Source organism: Callithrix jacchus, chromosome 10, assembly GCF_049354715.1.
Source record: "Callithrix jacchus isolate 240 chromosome 10, calJac240_pri, whole genome shotgun sequence".
NCBI classification, from domain to species: Eukaryota; Metazoa; Chordata; class Mammalia; order Primates; family Cebidae; genus Callithrix; species Callithrix jacchus.
Genome location: NC_133511.1, coordinates 35462094 through 35481058, shown reverse-complemented (window position 1 = coordinate 35481058; position 18965 = coordinate 35462094). Strand labels below are relative to the sequence as shown.

Below are 18965 nucleotides of genomic sequence, written 5' to 3'. Positions count from 1 at the left end.
CCTTGGAGATTCTGGTTTCAGGGTTGCACTTAGGTGTTCATTTTATTTTATATTACTTTTTGTGTCTTGTCCAAAGGAAGGGTTTATTTCAGTCCTTTGCGTGTGACTCCCCAGTTTCCTCAACCATTGTGCCTTTGGTGTGCTTTTGGATGGAAAAACTTTTGTGTTCACTGTATGTAAATTTGGGTAATGATTATTTGGCTCCTTTGTTGTGTCAATTCAGTTATCTTTCTGTGTTCATGCCACTAATGGATGGATTGGGTCACTGTAGGCTTTTTGTTTCATTTTGTGTGTTTTCTTGTATTTTCTTTCTTCTATTTTTATTTCCAAAGCTGGGCTTGCTAAAATGATAGTTACTTTTATTGTTATCGAGGGGTACACCTGCAGGTTCACTTTACTACATGGCTATACAGCAGAATTTTGATGTGTTCACCCAGGTGGTGAACACAGCACCAGTTGGGTTATTGTTCCTTCAAGGCTCCCTGCCTCACTCCTTTTTCTGTCTGGTAGTGCCCAGTGTCAGTTGATTTTATCTTTATGTTTGTGTGTGTTCAGCGTTGAGCTTCCACTTATAAGTGAGAACCTGCAGTGTTTGGTCTTCTGCTCATGCCTCAGTTTGCTTAGCAGAGCAGCCGCCAGTTCCATCCATGTTGCTGCTGAGGGCATGATTTTGTTTCTGTGTTTGATTTTCCTTGGTGGCTCTTTAGTATTCTGTGGTGTATAGGTACCACATTTAAAAACATCTGATTTTCTGTTGGTGGGCATCCAGGTCTGGTCCACGTCTCTATTCCTGTGAGTGGCACTCCTGTGAACATGCAAGTGTCTGTGTCTTTTTGATAAAAACATGTGTTTTTCCCTTGGGTAGATAAACAGGGTGGGATTTCTGGGTCAAAGAATAGCTCTGCCTTTTTTTTGAGAAATCTTCAAACTGCTGTCCACAGTTTGACACCTAGTTTGCATTACCAGCATGAGTGTAACTGTTTGCTTTTCTCTGCTGCCACACACGAGCATGTTATGTTCTGACTTTGGACAAATGGCCACTCTGACCAGTGTGTGATGGCACTGCTACCTCATCTCTGATGATTAGTGATGTTGAACATTTTCTGATGTCTGTTGGTCTTTTTGAGGTATTCTTTTGACCAATGTGTGTTCGTTTCATTTGCCCATTTTTTACTTGGATTATTTTTCTGCTTCTTAATTTATGTAGGGTCCTTCTAGATTCTGGCCATTAGAAACTAGTCAGATGCTTGTTTTGGGAACATTTTTTCCCATCAGCTAGGCTGTGCATTTAGTGTGTTGGCAGTTTCTTTGCTGTGGAGCAGGTCTGTAGTTTCTTAGGCCAGACTTGTGCCTTTTGGTTTTTCTTGCACTTCTTTTGGGTACTAAATTACCTAAATGGTTTGCAAAGGCCTGTGTTGAGAAAAGTGTTTGATAGGTTGTCTCTTAGGACTTTTATATTTGAAGTCTTCTATTGAAATCTTTGGTTTATCCTGAGTTATATAATGAGAAGCAGGGCTGCATTGTTGATTATTCTGCTAGGTTTAGAGGAATTAATGATAAGGTGGTATTTGAGTTCGGTCTGACCAATGTGAGGAATAACAATTTTGTTAACCCTGAGGTCTTGAACAAATTGGTAGTCTTACCCATTTGGCTGCTTTATTGGAAGGATGGGGCTGTTACCAGGGTTAGGGCAGAGTATGGAAAGACCTTTGAATATAAGGCTTTCAACTTTAGCTGTGATGACTTCTTTCAGTCTATCTTCAAGGAATAATGGGGACATTTAGGTAATGTCTAATAGGACCTGTCTGAACTTTTATAGTTTTTGTTCCTATGTAAGTAGAATTTTTAGTCCCTACAGTGCTTGGTGCAATGTCAAGAGTCTTATCTGGGGTATGTCTCATAGATGATAGAAGAGGGAAGAAGGCATGTCAAAAGCAGACACAACTTCATCATAAATAGAGCAGACCTCTGGGATCTTTAGAAATCATCCCTTTGGTATGCATTTAATGTGCATGTAATTCCACAGGGAAAGTCAGTCTTATTGCAGGCAGCCAGGAGGGATTAACCCAGTCTCTGTCCCTAGTCGGCAGCAGCTCTGGCTGTTCTATGGGTACTTCGGTCCATTGGGAGGCTGCTGACCTTTGTGGATGCACCAGGCCAATAGACCAGTCTCCTCTGCTACCTGAAGCTCATGGAGTCATGATCACAAAGAGGATTCCTCTGTAAGAGTTACTGATGATGCGGGGTCTGGTAGGCTTTTAGGAAACTCCCAGCCCCAAAACAGCCAAGCAACTCTGTCCTGGGTTGTGAGTGGCATAGCCCCTATGCACACTGGTGCTTGGCTCCTGGCATACATGGCACTCACAGGAGGCAGTGCCCCCTCCAGGGTACCAGTTGGTAGGATCCTGTCTCCACACACACAGGTAGCAGGCACACCCACACGTTCTCTACTTCTCCCAGTGCCAGTTGCCCAGGGGGTTCATGGTGGGACCCAAGGATCCAACCTGCAGGCTGCAACCTTTGTTTGAGGCAGAGTGCAACCTTAGTGGGAGGCAGAGTGAACCTGTCAGAGGAGGACTGCTTGCCCATTGGCCAAAATGGCCTTGAATGAAGTGTCCATTACAGTGTCTGCTGCTGCACTTCTCCTGAAAGCTCCCAGCAGGCACCCGGCCTGGGCCACAGCTCACCCCACACTCAGAGGTGGGTAGCACAGCTGCCCATGCAGGCCTCAGGGAGGAAAGGGAGAAACAGAGATGACAGAAACAAGATACAAGAAACGCAGCAGCAGCACACAAACAAACACACAGGCACTCATCTGAGCAGGCCATCCTTTCACCCATGACCAGTAGTGCAGGCAGCCGAGAGCTGGCAGGAGGCAGTGTCACTTCTTCCTGAGTTAGGGCCTGGATCCAGGGCAGAACATAGAGTTGAGGGCCACTGACCTCAGGACCTGCAGGTTGCAGGGAGGGGATGCTGTGAGAAGAACTGGTCCAGGTCACAGCTAGGTATGTCTGACTTCAAGAAATTATTTCAAATCAAAGTACATTTATGAAACCCTTCTGATGATGTAAAAAAGCACAGTTTAGAAAATATGAAAGCAGTCACCCAATATATCTGTATATTTTCATCTAAATTTAGATAGAAAGTTTTTCTAAAACTGGGATCAAGCTAGGTAGGGTGGCTCAGGCCTGTAATCCTAGCACTTTGGGAGCCTGAGGCAGGAGGATCGCTTGAGGCCAGGAGTTGGAGACCAGCCTGGGCAACATGGTGAGACCCCTTATCTCTACCAAAACTACAGAACTTAGCCAGGCATGGTGGCATACCCTTGTAGTCCCAGCTACTCAGGAGGCTGAAGTGGGAGGATTGCTTGAGCCTGGGAGGCTGAGGCTCCCAGTTGTAGGGTACATGCAACTGCTTGTTACATGCCTAAAATACACATTTTAAATAAAATGTAAACCTCAGTAAGATATGCCATGAGAAGAACATCCCCAAGACACATAATCATCAGATTCTCCAAGGTCAAAATGAAGGAGAAAATGCTAGAGGCATCTAGGAAAAAAGGCAAGGTCACCTACAAAGGGAATTCCATCAGACTTAACAGTGGACCACTCAGCTGAAACCCAGAAGCCAGAAGAAATATTCAACTTCTCAAAAGAAAAGAAATTTCAACCCAGAAATTCATGTTCAGCAAAACTAAGCATCATACACGGAGGAGAAATAAGATCCTTTTCAGGCAAACAAATGCTGAGGGAATTCATTACCACCAGATTTGCCTTACAAGAGCTCTTGAAGGAAGTACTTAACATGAAAGGAAAATATCACCAGCCACGACAAAAGATGCACTGAAGTACACAGACCAGTGATGTTGAAACACTAACCACATACACAAGTCTGCAAAATTACCAGTTAACATTGTGGTCACAAGATCAAATCCACACATGTTATTACTAATCTTAAATATAAATGGGCTAAATGCTCCAATTGAAAGACTCAGGAGGGCAGGCTGGATAAAGAACCAAGACCCATTTGAGTATGCTGTCTTCAAGAGACCCATCTCACATGAAATCCCACACATAGGCTCAAAATAAAGGAATGGAGAAAAACCTTTCAAGCAAATGGAGAACAGAAAAAAGCAATTGTTGCAATCCTGGCTTTTTTTTTTTGAGATGGAGTTTTATTCTTGTTGCCCAGGCTGGAATGCAATGGCACGATCTCAGTTCACCACACCTCTGCCTCCCGGGTTCAGGGGATTCTCCCGCCTCAGCCTCCTGAGTAGCTGGAATTACAGACGAGTACCGGCTAATTTTGTATTTGTAGTAGAGACAGGGTTTCATCATGTTGGTCAGTCTGGTCTCAAACTCCAAACTCCCGACCTCAGGTGATCCACCCCCTCTTAGCCTCCCAAAGTGCTGGGATTACAGGCATGAGCCACTGCGTCCAGCCCCAATTCTAGTCTCTGACAAACAGACTATGCCAATAAAGATAAAAAAAAGACAGAGAAGGACATGTCAAAGGTGGCCCTGACCTTGGTAAATCTCATTATTGCTTGGTACAAACCTGGGCCATTCTTATTGCTCAAACCAATAGGTTAATTTGCTGAGATTGGGGAGCTTTTTCCCTCCAGAGTCCCTGATCTCCCAAAATTTGGTTGAGATCTAAGGTTCATTTTGCTTTACAACTCCTCAAGTTTTACTCATTTCCAACAAGAAAGGCAAGTTTTTCCTGCTTTCATGATGATGGGGAGCAGGCACCTGCGTTCTTCAGTTTCAGCTTGCCTCTAACAGGGAAGGTGAGTGTGAGTTTTTTTCTGCTTTTAAGATGGTAGAGAACAATCATCAGCCTGAGCCTTATTTCCAGGTAAATAGCTAAATTAGAGATTTGTCTTAAAAATTTTTTCAGTGACGAAAACTTAACCAACTAGCTGGTTTTAATTTCTTCTTACCATTAGAACACCGAGTAATCATATGAATTGTGCATTTGCTTCCTTTGCTTAACTGTTTTTATGTCTGGGGTTTTGTTGTTTCACTTTTCTTCAATCAAGTATGGCCATCTCCTTCTGACTTGGTCACATCCAAAGGAATGTTCCAAATTGTGGAAAGCAAGTCATCTGAATTGGCCAAAACTCTTGTAGCTGCCAAAAAAGAAAAAAAATTCCAGTTAGCAGAAATTATATTTTTAAACTTTTTAAAAGAGGTTTTGTCTACATAACAAGGCCTTTTGCCATCCAGGGCCATACTGAAGGAGCAGTGGTGGCCTCCCAATCCAAAGAGTCTGCCCTGTTCAGTACAGCAACCCGAGTTTGATTCCTAAGTCTAGTTCTTTCTGGTTTGGTATTTGTTACTTTGAAAATATCAGCAGTTTATCCCAGCTGTGATGTGGTAGTAAGAGATTCAAAAGGAGTTATTTAAAGATCTTTATAATTAAAAGCAGATTTATTTTTTTATTATACTTTAAATTCTGTGGCCCATGTGTAGAACGTGCATGTTTGTTACATAGATGTTTGTTACAGCATGCCATGGTGACTTGTTGCACCCATCAACCCGTGATCTATGTTAGGTATTTCTCCTAATGCTATCCCTCTCCTAGGCTCCACCCTGACAGGCCCTGGTGTGTGGTGTTCTCTCCCTGTGTCCATGTGTTCTCATTGTTCAGCTCCCACTTATGAGTGAGAACATGCAGTGTTTGTTTTTCTGTTCTTGTGTTAGTTTGCTGAGAATGATGGTTTGCAGCTTCATCCATATCCCTGCAAAGGATATGAACTCATTCTTTTTGCTGGCTGCATAGTATTCCATGGTGTATATGTGCCACATTTCCTTTATCCAGTTTATTATTGATGGACATTTGGGTTGGTTCCAAGTCTTTGCAATTGTGAACAGTGCTGCAATAAACATATGTGTGCATGTGTCTTTGTAGTAGAATGATTTATAATCCTTTGGGTATATACCCAGTAATGGGTTTGCTGGGTCCAGTGGTAATTCTGGTTCTAGATTTTTGAGGAATTGCCACACTATCTTCTGCAATGATTGAACTAATTTACACCCCCACCAACAGTGTAAAAGTGTTACTGTTTCTCTACAGCCTCTCCAGCATCTGTTATTTTCTGATTTTTTAATGATTGCCATTCTAAAATGATAAGTGATGAGCTTTTCTTTACATGTTTGTTGGCTTCATAGATGTCTTCTTTTGAGGAGTATCTGTTTACATCCCTTGCCTACTTTTTGATGGGAGTTTTTGTTTTTTTGTAAATTTAAGTTCTTTGTAGATTCTGCATAGTATCCCTTTGTCAGATGGATAGAATGCAAAATTTTTCTCCCATTCTGTGGGTTGCCTGTTTACTCTGATTTTTTTTTTTTTTGCTGTGCAGAAGCTTTTTAGTTTAATTAGATCTCATTTGTCAATTTTTATGTTTGTTGCTATTGCTTTTGGCGTTTTAGTCTTGAAATCTTTGCCTGCCTACCTTCTAAATGGTATTGCCTAGGGTTTATTTATTTATTTTTGTTTTTATAATCTTAGGTCTTCTGTTTCAGTCTTTAATCCATCTTGAGTTAATTTTTGTATAAGGTGTAAGTAAGGGGTCCAGTTTCAGTTTTCTGCATAAGGCTAGCCAGTTTTCCCAACACCATGTATTAAATAGGGAATCCTTTCCCCATTGCTTGTTTTTGTCAGATTTGTCAAAGATCAAATAGTTGTAGATGTGTGGCGTTATTTTTGAGGCCTCCGCTCTGTTCCATTAGTCTATATAAACTACTTTTGGTACTAGTACCATGCTGTTTTGGTTACTCTAGGCTGGCAGTTATAGTTTGAAGTCAGGTAGTGTAATGCCTCCAGCTTTGTTCTTTTTCCTTGGCTATGCGGGCTCATTTTTGGTCCCATATGAAAGTAAAGGTAGGTTTTGCCAATTCTATGAAAAAAGTCAATTGTAGCTTGATGGTCATAGCACTGAATCTATAAATTACTTTGAACAACATGGCCATTTTTACAATATTGATTCTTTCTATCCATGAGCATGGATTTTTTTTATTTGTTTATGACCTCTCTTATTTCTTTGAGCAGTGGTTTGTAGTTCTCCTTGAAGAGGTCCTTCACATCTTTTGTAAATTGTATTTCTAGAAATTTTATTCCCTTTGCAACAATTGTGAATGGGAATTCACTTATGATTTGGCTCTTTGTCTATTATTGGCGCATAGAAATGTCAGTGGGTTTTGCACATTGATTTGGTAGCCTAAGACTTTGTTGAAGTTGCTTATCATCTGAAGGAGATTTTGGGCTGAGATGATAGGGTTTTCTACATATACACTCATGTTTTCTGCAAAAAACTAAATTTGAGTTCCTCTCTTCCTATTTGAATACCCTTTCTTTCTTTCTCTTGACTGACTGCCCTGGCTAGAACTACCAATACTATGTTGAATAGAAGTGGTGAGAGAGGTCATCCTTGTCTCGTGCCGATTTTCGAAGGGAATGCTTCCAGGATTTTCCCATTCAGTATGACATTGGTTTGTCATAAATAGCTCTTAATAGTTTCAGATACATTTCATCAATACCTAGTTTACTGAGTTTTTAGCATAAAGGGGTGTTGAATTTTTCAAAGGTTTTTTTCTGCATCTATTGAGATAATCATGTGGTTTTTGTCATTGGTTCTGTTTATGTGATGGATTACGTTAATTGATTTGTGTATGTTGAACCAGCCTTGCATCCTAGGGATGAAGCCAACTTGATCTTGGTGGTTAAGCTTTTTGATTTGCTTCTGGATTCAGTTTGCAGTATTTCATTGAAGATTTTCACATCAATGTTTATCAGGGATATTGTCCTGAAGTTTTGTTTTTTTTTTGTTGTTGTCTCTGCCAGGTTTTGGTATCAGGTTGATGATGGCCTCATAAAATGAGTTGGGGAGGATTCCCTCTTTTTCTATTATTTGGAATAGTTTCAGAACTAATGGTCTCTGCCCTCTTTGTACCTCTGGGAGAATTTGGCTGTGAAACTGAGTGGTGCTGGACTTTTTTTGGTTGGTAGGCTATTATTTACTGCCTCAATTTCAGATGTTGTTATTGGTCTGTTTAGGGAGTCTACTTCCTGGTTTAGACTTGGGAGGGTAGATATGTTCGGAACTGTATTTATTTCTTCTAGTTTATTTGCCTAGAGGTGTTTATAGTATTCTCAGATGGTAGTTTGTATTTCTGTGGGATCAGAGGTGTTACCTTTTTATTTTATCCCCCCTTTTTTATTGTATCTAGTTGCTTCTTCTCTCTTTTCTTCTTTATTAGTCTGACTAGTGGTCTATTTTGTTGATCTTTTCAAAAAAACTGCTCCTGGCTTCATTGATCTTTTTTGAAGGGTTTTTTTGTGTCTCTTACCTCCTTTAGTTCTGCTCTGATCTTAGTTAATTTTTGTCTTCTGCTAGCTTTTGAATTTGTTTGCTCTTGCTTCTCTAGTTCTCTTAATTGTGATGGTAGGGTGTCAGTTTTAGACCTTTCCTCCTTTCTATTGTGAGCACTTAGTGCTATAAATTTCTTGCTAAACACTGCTTTAGCTGTGTTTCAGAGATTGTGGTAGTTTTTGTCTTTGTTCTCATTGGTTTCAAAGAACGCCTTTATTTTTGTCATCATTTTGATATTTACTCCATAGTCATTCAGGAGCAGATTGTTCAGTTTCCACGTAGTGGTGCAGTTTTGAGTGAGTTTTTAAATTCTGAGTTCTAATTCGATTGCACTGTGGTCTAAGAAACTATTATGATTTTTATTTTTTCATTTACTGAGGAGTGTTTTACTTCAAATTATGTGGTCAATTTTAGATTAAGTGCAGTGTAGTGCTGAGATGAATGTGTATTCTGCTGATTTGGGGTGGAGAGTTTTGTAGATGTCTATTAGGTCTGTTTGGTCCAGAGCTGAGTTCAAGTCCTGAATATCCTTGATTTTCTGTCTCACTGATCTAATATTGACAGTGGGGTGTTAAAGTCTCCCACTATTATCGTGTGGGAGTCTAAGTCTTTTTGTAGGTCTCTTAAGAACTTGCTTTATGAATCTGGGTGCTTTTGTATTGGGTGCATATATATTTAGGATAATTAGCGCTTTTTTTTGCATTGATTTCTTTACCATTGGGTAAAGAAATTTGTCTCTTTTGAGCTCTGTTGGTTTAAAGTCTGTTTTACGAGAGACTAGGATTCCAACTCCTGCTTTTCTTTTCTTTTCATTTGCTTGGTAAATATCCCTCCATCCCCTTATTTTCGGCCTATGCATGTCATTGCACTCGAGATGGGTCTTCTGAATACAGCACACCAATAAATCTTGACTTTTTTTCATATTTGCCAGTCTGTCTTTTAATTGGGGCATTTAGCCTGTTTATAGTAAGGTTAATATTGTTATGTGTGCATTTGATTTTATCATTATGTTGCAAGCTGGTTGTTTTGCCTGTTAGTTGATGCAGTTTCTTCATATTGTTGATGGTCTTTACAATTTGATACGTTTTATCTGTGGCTGGTACCAGTTGTTCTTTTCCATGTTTAGTGCTTCCTTCAGGAGCTCTTGTGAGGCAGGCCTTGTGGTGACAAAAACTCTCCATTTGCTTGTCTGTAAAGGATTTTATTTCTCCTTCGCTTATGAAGCTTAGTTTTGCTGCATATGAAATTCTGGGTTGAATATTCTTTTCTTTAAGAATGTTGAATATTGGCCCCACTCTCTTCTGGCTTGTAGGGTTTATGCAGAGATTCACTGTCAGTCTGATGGGCTTCCCTTTGTCGGTAACCCCACCTTCCTCTTTGGCTGCACTTACCATTTTTTTCTTCATTTCAACCTTGGTGAATCTGATGATTATGTGTCTTGGGGTTGCTCTTCTCAAGAATTATCTTTGTGGTGGTCTGTATTTCGTAATTTGAATGTTGGCCTGTCTTGCTTGGTTGGGAAAGTTCTCCTGGGTAATACCCTAAAGAGTGTTTTCCAGATGGGTTCTATTCTCATCACTTTCATGTACACTAATCCAATGTAGGTGTGGTCTTTTCACACAGTCCTATATTTTTGGAGGCTTTTTTTAAATGCTTTTTTTCTAATGTTGTCTTTACACTTTATTTTATTAAGTTGATCTTCATTCTCTGATATCCTTTCATGCACTTGATCAGTTTAATTACTGATACTTAGGTATGCTTCACAAAGTTCTCGTGCTGAGTTTTTCAGCTCCATCAGGTCATTTATGTTCTTCTCTGAACTAGTTATTTCAGTTAGCACTTCCTCTACCCCTTTTCAAGGTTCTTAGCTTCCTTGCATTTGGTTTAGAACATGCTTCTTTAGCTCAGAGGAGTTTGTTATTACCCACTTTCTGAAGCCTATTTCTGTCAATTTGTCAAACTCATTTTCTGTCCAGTTTTGTTCCCTTGCTGTTGAGGAGTTGTGATCCTTTGGAGGAGAAGAGGCATTCTGGTTTTTGGAATTCTCAGCCTTTTTGTGCTGGTTTCTCCCTATCTTCATAGATTGATCTGCCTTTGGACTTTGATGTTGAGCCCTTTGGATAGGGTTTCTGCGTGGACATCCTTTTTGTTGATGTTGATGCTCTTTTTTTCTGTTTGTTAGTTTTCCTTCTAAGAGTCAGCCCCTCTGCTGCAGGTTTGCTCGAGTTTTCTGGAGGTTCACTTCAGACACTGTTAGCCTGGGTATCGCCAGTGGAGCTGCAGAACAGCAAAGATTTCTGTCTGTTTTTTTTTGTCTGGTAGCTTTGTTTCAGAGGGGCACCCACCAGATGCCTGCTGGAGCTCTTCTGTATGAGGTGTCTGTGGACCCTGCTGGGAAGTATCTCCCTGTCAGGAGGCATAGGGATCAGGGACCCTCTTGAGGAGGCAGTCTGTCCCTTAGCAGAGCAGGAGCGCTGTGCTGGGGGAACCATTGCTTTCTTCAGAGCTAGCAGGCAGGATAGTTTAGGTCTGCTGAAGCTTCACCCACAGCCTCTCATTCCCCCAGGTGCTCTGTCTCAAGGAGAAGAGGATTTTATCTATAAGTCCCTGACTGGGACTGCTGGCATTTTTTCAGAGATGTCCTGCCCAGAGAGGAGAAATTCAGAGGCAGTCTGGCTACAGCAGCTTTGCTGAGCTGTGGAGGGCCCTACCCAGTTGGAACTTCCCCATGGCTCTGTTTACACTGCAAGGGGAAATCCACCTACTCAAGCCTCAGTAATGTCTGATGCCTCTCCCCCCATCAAGATTGAGCACCCCAGGTTGATTTCAGACTGCTGTGCTGACAGCAAAAATGTCAAGCCATTGAATCTTAGCTTGCTAGGCTCCATTGGGGTGGGATCCCCTGAGCTAGATTACTTGGCTGCATGACTTCAGCCCCTTTTCCAGGGGAGTGAATGGTTCTGTCTTGCTGGTGTTCCAGGCACCACTGGGGTATGAACTCCTATGGCTAGCCTGATGTCTCGATGTCTGGGAAAATGGACACCCTGTTTTTTGCTTGAAACCCCGGGAACCTGGTGGCATAGGCACCCAAGGGAATCTCCTGGTCTGTGGATTGCAAAGACTGTGGGAAAAGCATGGTATCTGGGCCAGAGGGCACTGTTTCTCATGGAACAGTCCCTCGTGGCTTCCCTTGGCTAGGGGAGGGAGTACCCTGATCCCCACCCTGCTTTGGCTTACCCTCCATGGGCTGCACCCACTTTCTTTTTTTTTTAAATTTTAATCTTTTATTTACAGATAAACAGTTGTTTCAGCATTATATATTAAATGATCCCTTCTTTCCCAGATGATTTGTAATATTCACTTTGTCATAAATCAGTTTCCATATATGCTTGGGTGTCATAAATTAGTTCCCATATATGCTTGGGTGTTTCTTAGTGATCTAATTACTAATTACTCTGGTTTTGTAATAGATCTTTCTATAAGTTAGGACATCATGTCTCACTTTATTCATCTTTTAGGGGCATCTTGTGATTCTTTTTTTTTAATTTTTTATTGCATTTTAGGTTTGGGGGTACATGTGCAGAACATGCAAGACAGTTGCATAGGTACACACATGGCAGTGTGTTTTGCTTCCTTTCTCCCCTTCTAACCAGTACCAATGAGATGAGCCTGGAGCCTCAGTGGGAAATGCAGAAATAACCTGCCTTCTGCATTGATCTCACTTGGAGCTGCAGACTGGAGCGATTCTTATTTGGCCATCTTGGTAAGTTGGGAAATTTTATATACATATATATTCATAAATTTATTTAGATATAATTATGTATGTTAGAAGTATGTAAATATATGACATAAATATACATAGGTATGTTAGAAATGTATGTTTATATATTATTATGTTTCTAACATATATAGTTGTGTGTGTCTGTGTATGTAAAAGTCCTTTTTCTCTTTGGATCTTGTTTTTTGAGAAGTATTTGTTTTTGTTCTCAGTCAACTAAATTCTATCTCTCCATTTTACTTATCTGTCCCTTTTTCTCTTGTCGCCCTTGATGCCCACATGAACGATGTAACATAATTTCTGATGCCTGGTGATTTCTTAAAACAGAAAAGCCACCAGACTTCTTTTTGGGAGGAGCCATTGTTTTTGTTTATCAGATCCCAAGATTTGTAAACACACACGTTTTTTGCAGATCTTAAACTGCTCACTTGTTAAATGAATTACTGGATCTTAATGGCTTTCAAGGGTTTCAAAAATGACTTTGCACACTGAGAAAATTTTGACCTTTGTGTGTGTAATAACCAAGTTGGAGATATACTTTTAGGGCTGGCTATTGGAAGAGATATTTGTATGCTTTTAGCCACCTGGAAGATACGGAAATATTCCAATCCCCCACTGAATAGTGAGACTGCCATAGGAGGATATGGGCTGATTGTTGAATGCGCGAATTGGATTTTGTTGGCCACCAACCTTAGAAGAAATGTACTTGAAGTGATTTGCGTGGTACAGACGTGGCACTGTCTCATCCCATAATGTTTTCCTCTTTCGAGGGACAGGATTTTTTGTAAAAATAAAATTCTTGATTTTTGGAGATTTGTTCTGCCTTCCAGGTATGCCTGCATAGTAAGCCCTAAAAGTTGCATGCTTTCTTGGCCCTGTTTCTTAAAAGGCTTCATCCCAAAGCCAGTAAGCCAATTACAAAAAATCTTTAAGGAAATCACGTTTAAGGGTGTCTGCTTTCCCTGACCATCTTAACTCAATGTTTACACAGTTTTTTCTTGGCTTGCCTGAACTATAAATCCTCCATCTTGTTTCACCTAAAAGTTGTTTTTTTAGAAATGCAAACTTGTAGTTGCCTCACTGATAACTGTTTACAGTAGGAAACTGTTTGGAAAACTCTGCCCCTACCGTGAAAGCTCTCTCTCTTTCCCTCCCCCACAAAGAGGCTCCCTTATCTCTCACTCTACATACCGCCCTAGCCCTCCCGCCTGGCCACAGCCACCTCCCGCTGCTTCTGCCTCATCAGCACTCCCCAGCTTCCCGCCGCCCGGTTTCTGCCTCATCAGCTCTCCCCAGCTTCCTGCCGCCCGGCTTCCCGCCGCCCGGCTTTTCGCCCAGCAGTTCAAACTGACCAACAGTTGCCCACCACCTCGGCTCTCGGCTTCCCCACTCCCTCGGCCCTTCAGCCCCCTATAAAACAACCCTGCCCCTCTGAGCAGCACGGCCATTTTTCCTTTTCGTCCCGGCTGGCCCGCCCGGAGGCTCTTTTCTCTCAATAAAGCCTGAACTTAAGACTTTCTTCTAGCCTGCGGTCCGGTTTCTTTCCCAACGAGCTCAGTCTTCCCGCAGAGGGTAGGTCAGATCAGTGGTGCTGAAACCCGGGAAAGGAGGGGCCATTGGCCCGGCCACGGCCCCCCTCCCCGACCTACCCAACACTGGCCCTGCCACCTCCACCCTCCGATTAAGGTAAGCCAAGTTGTTCTTGCTTTGCCTTCCCCCCGCCCCCCCTCCTCTTCCTATGGCACGGTGCAGTTGCTCCCCTCCGGCGTTCCACACAGAGTCCTCGCCTAGTCTCGGCCGAGCCGAGGAAGTCCTCCGTTCCAGCTCCAGGAGCCTTCCAAGGGATAGCCACCAGACAGGGGACGCCCCTCTGACCGCTTCCCTATCCGTACTTAACCGTACTCCGGGGATTTTGCAACGAAAGGGGACGCCTTTTCTTTGCATCTGCCCATCCGCGCCGGAGAGTCTGTAGCTGCGCCTGCCATGGGAAATTCGGAGTCCAAAATACCTCTCAGCACCCCCCTTGGGTGCTTGCTGCGAAATTTTACCAAATTGGGATACTCCCAAACCCTCAGAAAGAAAAAGCTTGTCTTCCTGTCCCAGGTGGCTTGGCCTCAATACAAACTCAGTAACCAGTCACATTGGCCCCCTACTGGCACTTTCGATTTCAACACCCTCCGAGATCTCGACGATTTTTGTTGCCGCACGGGCAAGGACAATGAAATTCCTTATGTTCAGGCTTTTTGGGACCTCCATACCCACCCCGACCTATGTTCTTCCTGCTCCACCTACCAAATCCTCTTAGCTCGTACCCCTCGTAAATCTTCCTCCACTACCTCTCCGCCTCCCTACTCCTCACTGGAGGATCTACCTGAACATCTGTCCTCTCCTGCCAATCTCAGCAACCAGTCGCCATCAACAGCACGCTCTTCCTCTGCTCCCTCTGCACCTCCTACCTCAGAGGCCATGACTCGCTCTTCCTCTACTCCCTCTGGGCCCCCTCCCTTGGAGGCTGCACTTCCTCTTGCCTCTCCAGTGGCGGCCCACACCCGCTCTCACCAACCAAATATCCTGGCCCCACTCCGAGAAGTGGCAGGCGCTGAAGGTTTAGTCAGGGTCCATGTTCCTTTCTCACTCCAAGACCTGTCCCAAATTGAGAAACGTTTAGGATCCTTCTCAGCCGACCCATCCACCTATATTAAGGAATTCCAATACCTCACTCAAGCCTACAGCCTCACTTGGCATGATATTCGCGTTATCTGTTCCTCCACCCTCACAGTGGAAGAGCACAAGCGCATCCTAGCTGCAGCCAGAAACCAAGCAGATAAAGACCATGCTATAGATAACCAGATCCCCCTAGGCCCCGAAGTAATCCCAGGTGAAGACCCCCAATGGGACTATCAGGCTAATCGAGGGTCTGACATACCCAAGAGAGACCGCATGATTAGATACCTCCTCAGGGGAATGGATGCTGTATCTAACAAAGTTGTAAACTATGATAAACTGAGAGAAATCACCCAACTACCCGATGAGAACCCCGCCCTCTTTCTCGCCCGCTTGCAAGAAGCCCTAGTCCGGTATACTCAACTAGATCCAGCCTCCCAAAATGGGGCACACTTTTTCAGGCTGGATTGAAGCTTACCCCACAGCCTCTGAGTCTGCCGGGACAGTGGCCACTCATCTCATTCAAGACATCATCCCACGCTTTGGACTCTCAGCCACCATACAGTCAGACAACGGCCCAGCCTTTATCTCCAAAGTTACTAATACCATTTCTACCTCTCTAGGAATTCAGTAGAAGCTACATGCCGCCTACCATCCTCAGTCCTCTGGTAAGGTGGAACGGGCCAATGGCCTAATAAAGGAGCATCTGACCAAGCTCATGCTTGAGCTCCACCAATCCTGGGTAACCTTGCTTCCTATCACCCTCACCAGGTTGAGAGCAAGCCCCCGGGGCCATCACAGCTTAGCCCATTTGAGCTGCTGTACAGTCGCCCCTTCCTACTTTCAACTCCCCCACCGCCAGAGACCACTCCTCTAGACAGCTACCTCCCCTACTTTACTCTCCTTCGCAGCCTTCTCCGAGAACACGCCAATGCTTCTCTTCCCCAACCCACCCAGCCATCTGAAAATACACAGTCTACCCCGGGGACTCTGTTCTTAATCAGGTCCCTCTCCCCAAAGTCCCTCACCCCCAAGTGTGAAGGACCATACACAGTCCTCCTTACCACTCCATCAGCTATAAGAATTGCTGAAGTCCCATCTTGGGTTCACCTGTCTCAGGTAAATAAAGCCCCTCATGGACCCTCCCTATGCTGGAAGGCTGTTCCTACTGGCCCTTTATCTGTCAAACTTAACAGGGCCTAGAAGCCACACCCCCTACAGATGGAGATTTTTCCTAACTGAAAACTATACCAAAACCACCTTCATCTGTAATACCCCCCCATACAGCCACAACCATCTTCTTGCAACTTCCGACTGCCCCGCAGCCGGATGCCAAAGTGCCATATATCTGAACTTCACCAAATTCTGCAACGTCCATACTAAACCTCTCATGTGCTTCAACCATGACCAACCATCAGGAGCATGCAATAATACTCCTTGGTGCTCCTGCATGGGATGTACTTGGATGGGCTGTCAAATACATATAGCTATCGAGTCCACAGTACCTGCTCAATCTCAGCTCAAAATCATCCCAGACGTAGATGAAGAAGGAAACACCATTATCGGTTCTACATGGTATTCCCTTCTCATACCTGACCCCTGGGACAACCGGTGGAAAAGCCCCCAGAAGGCTGCCGTGTATGACCACATAGATACCAAATATCCCTCTTCCCACCTGTACATCTGGCGGGCATACGTACGTACAGTCCACCAAGTCCACTCTGATATTAGCCTACAAGAAAAATCTCTGAATGACCAATTGCAACCACATTCGCCTCCGTTTTCCTGGTTAACCTTTCTCCAAGAAGGAATCAAGTTAGCCAACCTCTCAGGATTAACTGACCTAACCTCATGCCTCATGTGTGCCTCCTTAGGACAGACTCCCTTCGTTGCAGTCCCCTACCCCATCCCTCTCAACCTTTCAGCCTCAACTTCTTCCTTCTCCCCCATCAAGGAAGTCAATCGCTACATTCCACCTGATTTTGAACAGCTACCTGTGTGCTATTCCCTAGGCTGAAACTTCCCTAGCTGTAACAGAACTATACTAGTAACCACTGATATAACAGCCCCACGAGGAACGTTTTTTTGGTGTAACAGAACCTTAACAAAAACTCTCTACATTGGCCTTTCCTCATCTCTTTTATGCCTCCCAGTAACCCTAGTCCCTCGACTCACTATATATTCCCCAGCTGAATTCCAGATGCTGCAAACTCCCCATCACCGCACCCAACGAGCTGCCTTCCTACCCGTTGCCCTTAGAGTCTCCCTTGCTGGTTCAGCACTTGCAGCAGGATTAGGAGAAGGGGCACTAGTCCACTCTCACCTGGCCATAGCCCGACTGACCTCACAATTCCAAGCAGCTATTGATGACTCTACTGAGTCTTTAGCATCACTCCAACGACAGATCACCTCAGTTGCCCAAGTTGCCTTGCAGAACCGAAGAGCCTTAGACCTGCTCACTGCTGAACGAGGAGGGACCTGTATCTTCCTACAAGAAGAGTGCTGTTACTACATCAATGAATCCGGCCTAGTAGAAACCCGAATTGAGAGCCTCCAGAAACTCAAAACTAACCTGCAAAATGAGAAGTTTTTGGCTGAAGCCACAGCGTGGTGGTCTTCCTCTATGTATACCCTCTTGTCCCCATTGCTTGGGCCCCTAATAGCCGTTTGCCTAATCTTACTTATTGCTCCTTGCTTTCTACAGTTCCTACAGCGGCGCTTTCAAGAACTGACTAGAGTCACCATCCACCAGATGCTGCTCCAACCCTACCCTGAACGAGTGCTGGAAGCAGACCTCTCCCCGAACATCCAGGCTCCTTAAGAAAAGAGACCCCTTCAGAACCCCCCGTCGACCCTTGTCAGCAGGAAGTAGCCAGAGAGACAACCGACGCCCCTGACTCCCTCTTTTTCTTTTCTTTAAGGAGTCGGGAATGTTTGGAAAACTCTGCCCCTACCATGAAAGCTCTCTCTCTCTCTTTCCCTCCCCCACAAAGAGGCTCCCTTATCTCTCACTCTACATACTGCCCTAGCCCTCCCGCCCAGCCGCAGCCACCTCCCGCCGCTTCTGCCTCATCAGCACTCCCCAGCTTCCCGCCGCCCGGTTTCTGCCTCATCAGCTCTCCCCAGCTTCCCGTCGCCCGGCTTCCCGCCCAGCAGTTCAAACTGACCAATAGTTGCCCACCACCTCAGCTCTTGGCTTCCCCACTCCCTCGGCCCTTCAACCCCCTATAAAACAACCCTGCCCCTCTGAGCAGTGCGGCCATTTTTCCTTTTCGTCCAGGCTGGCCCACCCGGAGGCTCTTTTCTCTCTTATAATAAAGCCTGAACTTAAGACTTTCTTCTAACCGGTTTCTTTCCCAAGGAGCTCAGTCTTCCCGCAGAGGGTAGGTCGGTCAGAAACAATCTGAAGACTAATGTTGTAAAGTGTAGAAGAAAAACTGGCAAATGAACAATCTTATGAATCTCTAAGATCTACTTCTGTGTGTCTATATTTCTATTTATACGACTTATGTATGTGATGTTTGAGTACTAAAAATATCTGAAAGGGCTCTAATTGTCTTTTTTAAAAGTTCTTAAGTATTTTATCAGCAAATTGGAGACTTATTTCCAAATACTTGTCAAGTCCACGTGACTTAAGTAGATTTTTAACGAATGAGTTGGCTTTAAATTGATAGGTAAAAAGAAAATTCAAAATATCTTCACAATTGTCAGTATACATTATTGCTTAGATGTATTGGTCAATTGGTTTTTTCTTTTTTAAAAAAAAATTTTTGGTCAAGTGGTTTTATATTTATCTGTGCTAGCTACTAAGATGTCAAAATGTGGCACAAAGGTTTTAAACTATAAACCCAACCCGAGACAATGATTTTTGTTCGTGTGATTTTTTTGATAAATAAGGCATTTAACATTGTTGATTAAATGAAAACAGCCCAATCCAAAGTTATCAGTAGAAAAAAACTATTAATAATAAATTAGGTAAAAGTAACAAGTGTAAAATATGAGGTTGTCATATAAGTTAAATCTTAACATTGTTTTAAATCAAATAATGGATATTGAATGTCTGGGTAATTATCAATTTTTAAACTAAATTATTAGAAACATTTGTAATAACCTACCATGGGCTAGCATAAACAGACTCTAATTTAGCTG

At 43.4% G+C, this 18965-nt stretch overlaps 1 long non-coding RNA gene across 4 annotated transcripts in view; it reads left to right on the top strand.

The window, feature by feature from the left end:
• LOC144577975 (uncharacterized) overlaps positions 1-18570 on the top strand; it is a 67845-nt gene extending 49275 nt beyond the window's left edge. For 3 of the 4 annotated variants that reach the window (XR_013522849.1, XR_013522847.1, XR_013522846.1), the window contains 2 exons: positions 11938-12137; positions 17521-18570. This is a non-coding gene — a long non-coding RNA (uncharacterized LOC144577975). The remainder of the gene's footprint in view (positions 1-11937; positions 12138-17520) is intronic. The other variant, XR_013522848.1, reaches the window with a different exon arrangement.
• The last annotated feature ends 395 nt before the right edge of the window (positions 18571-18965 follow it).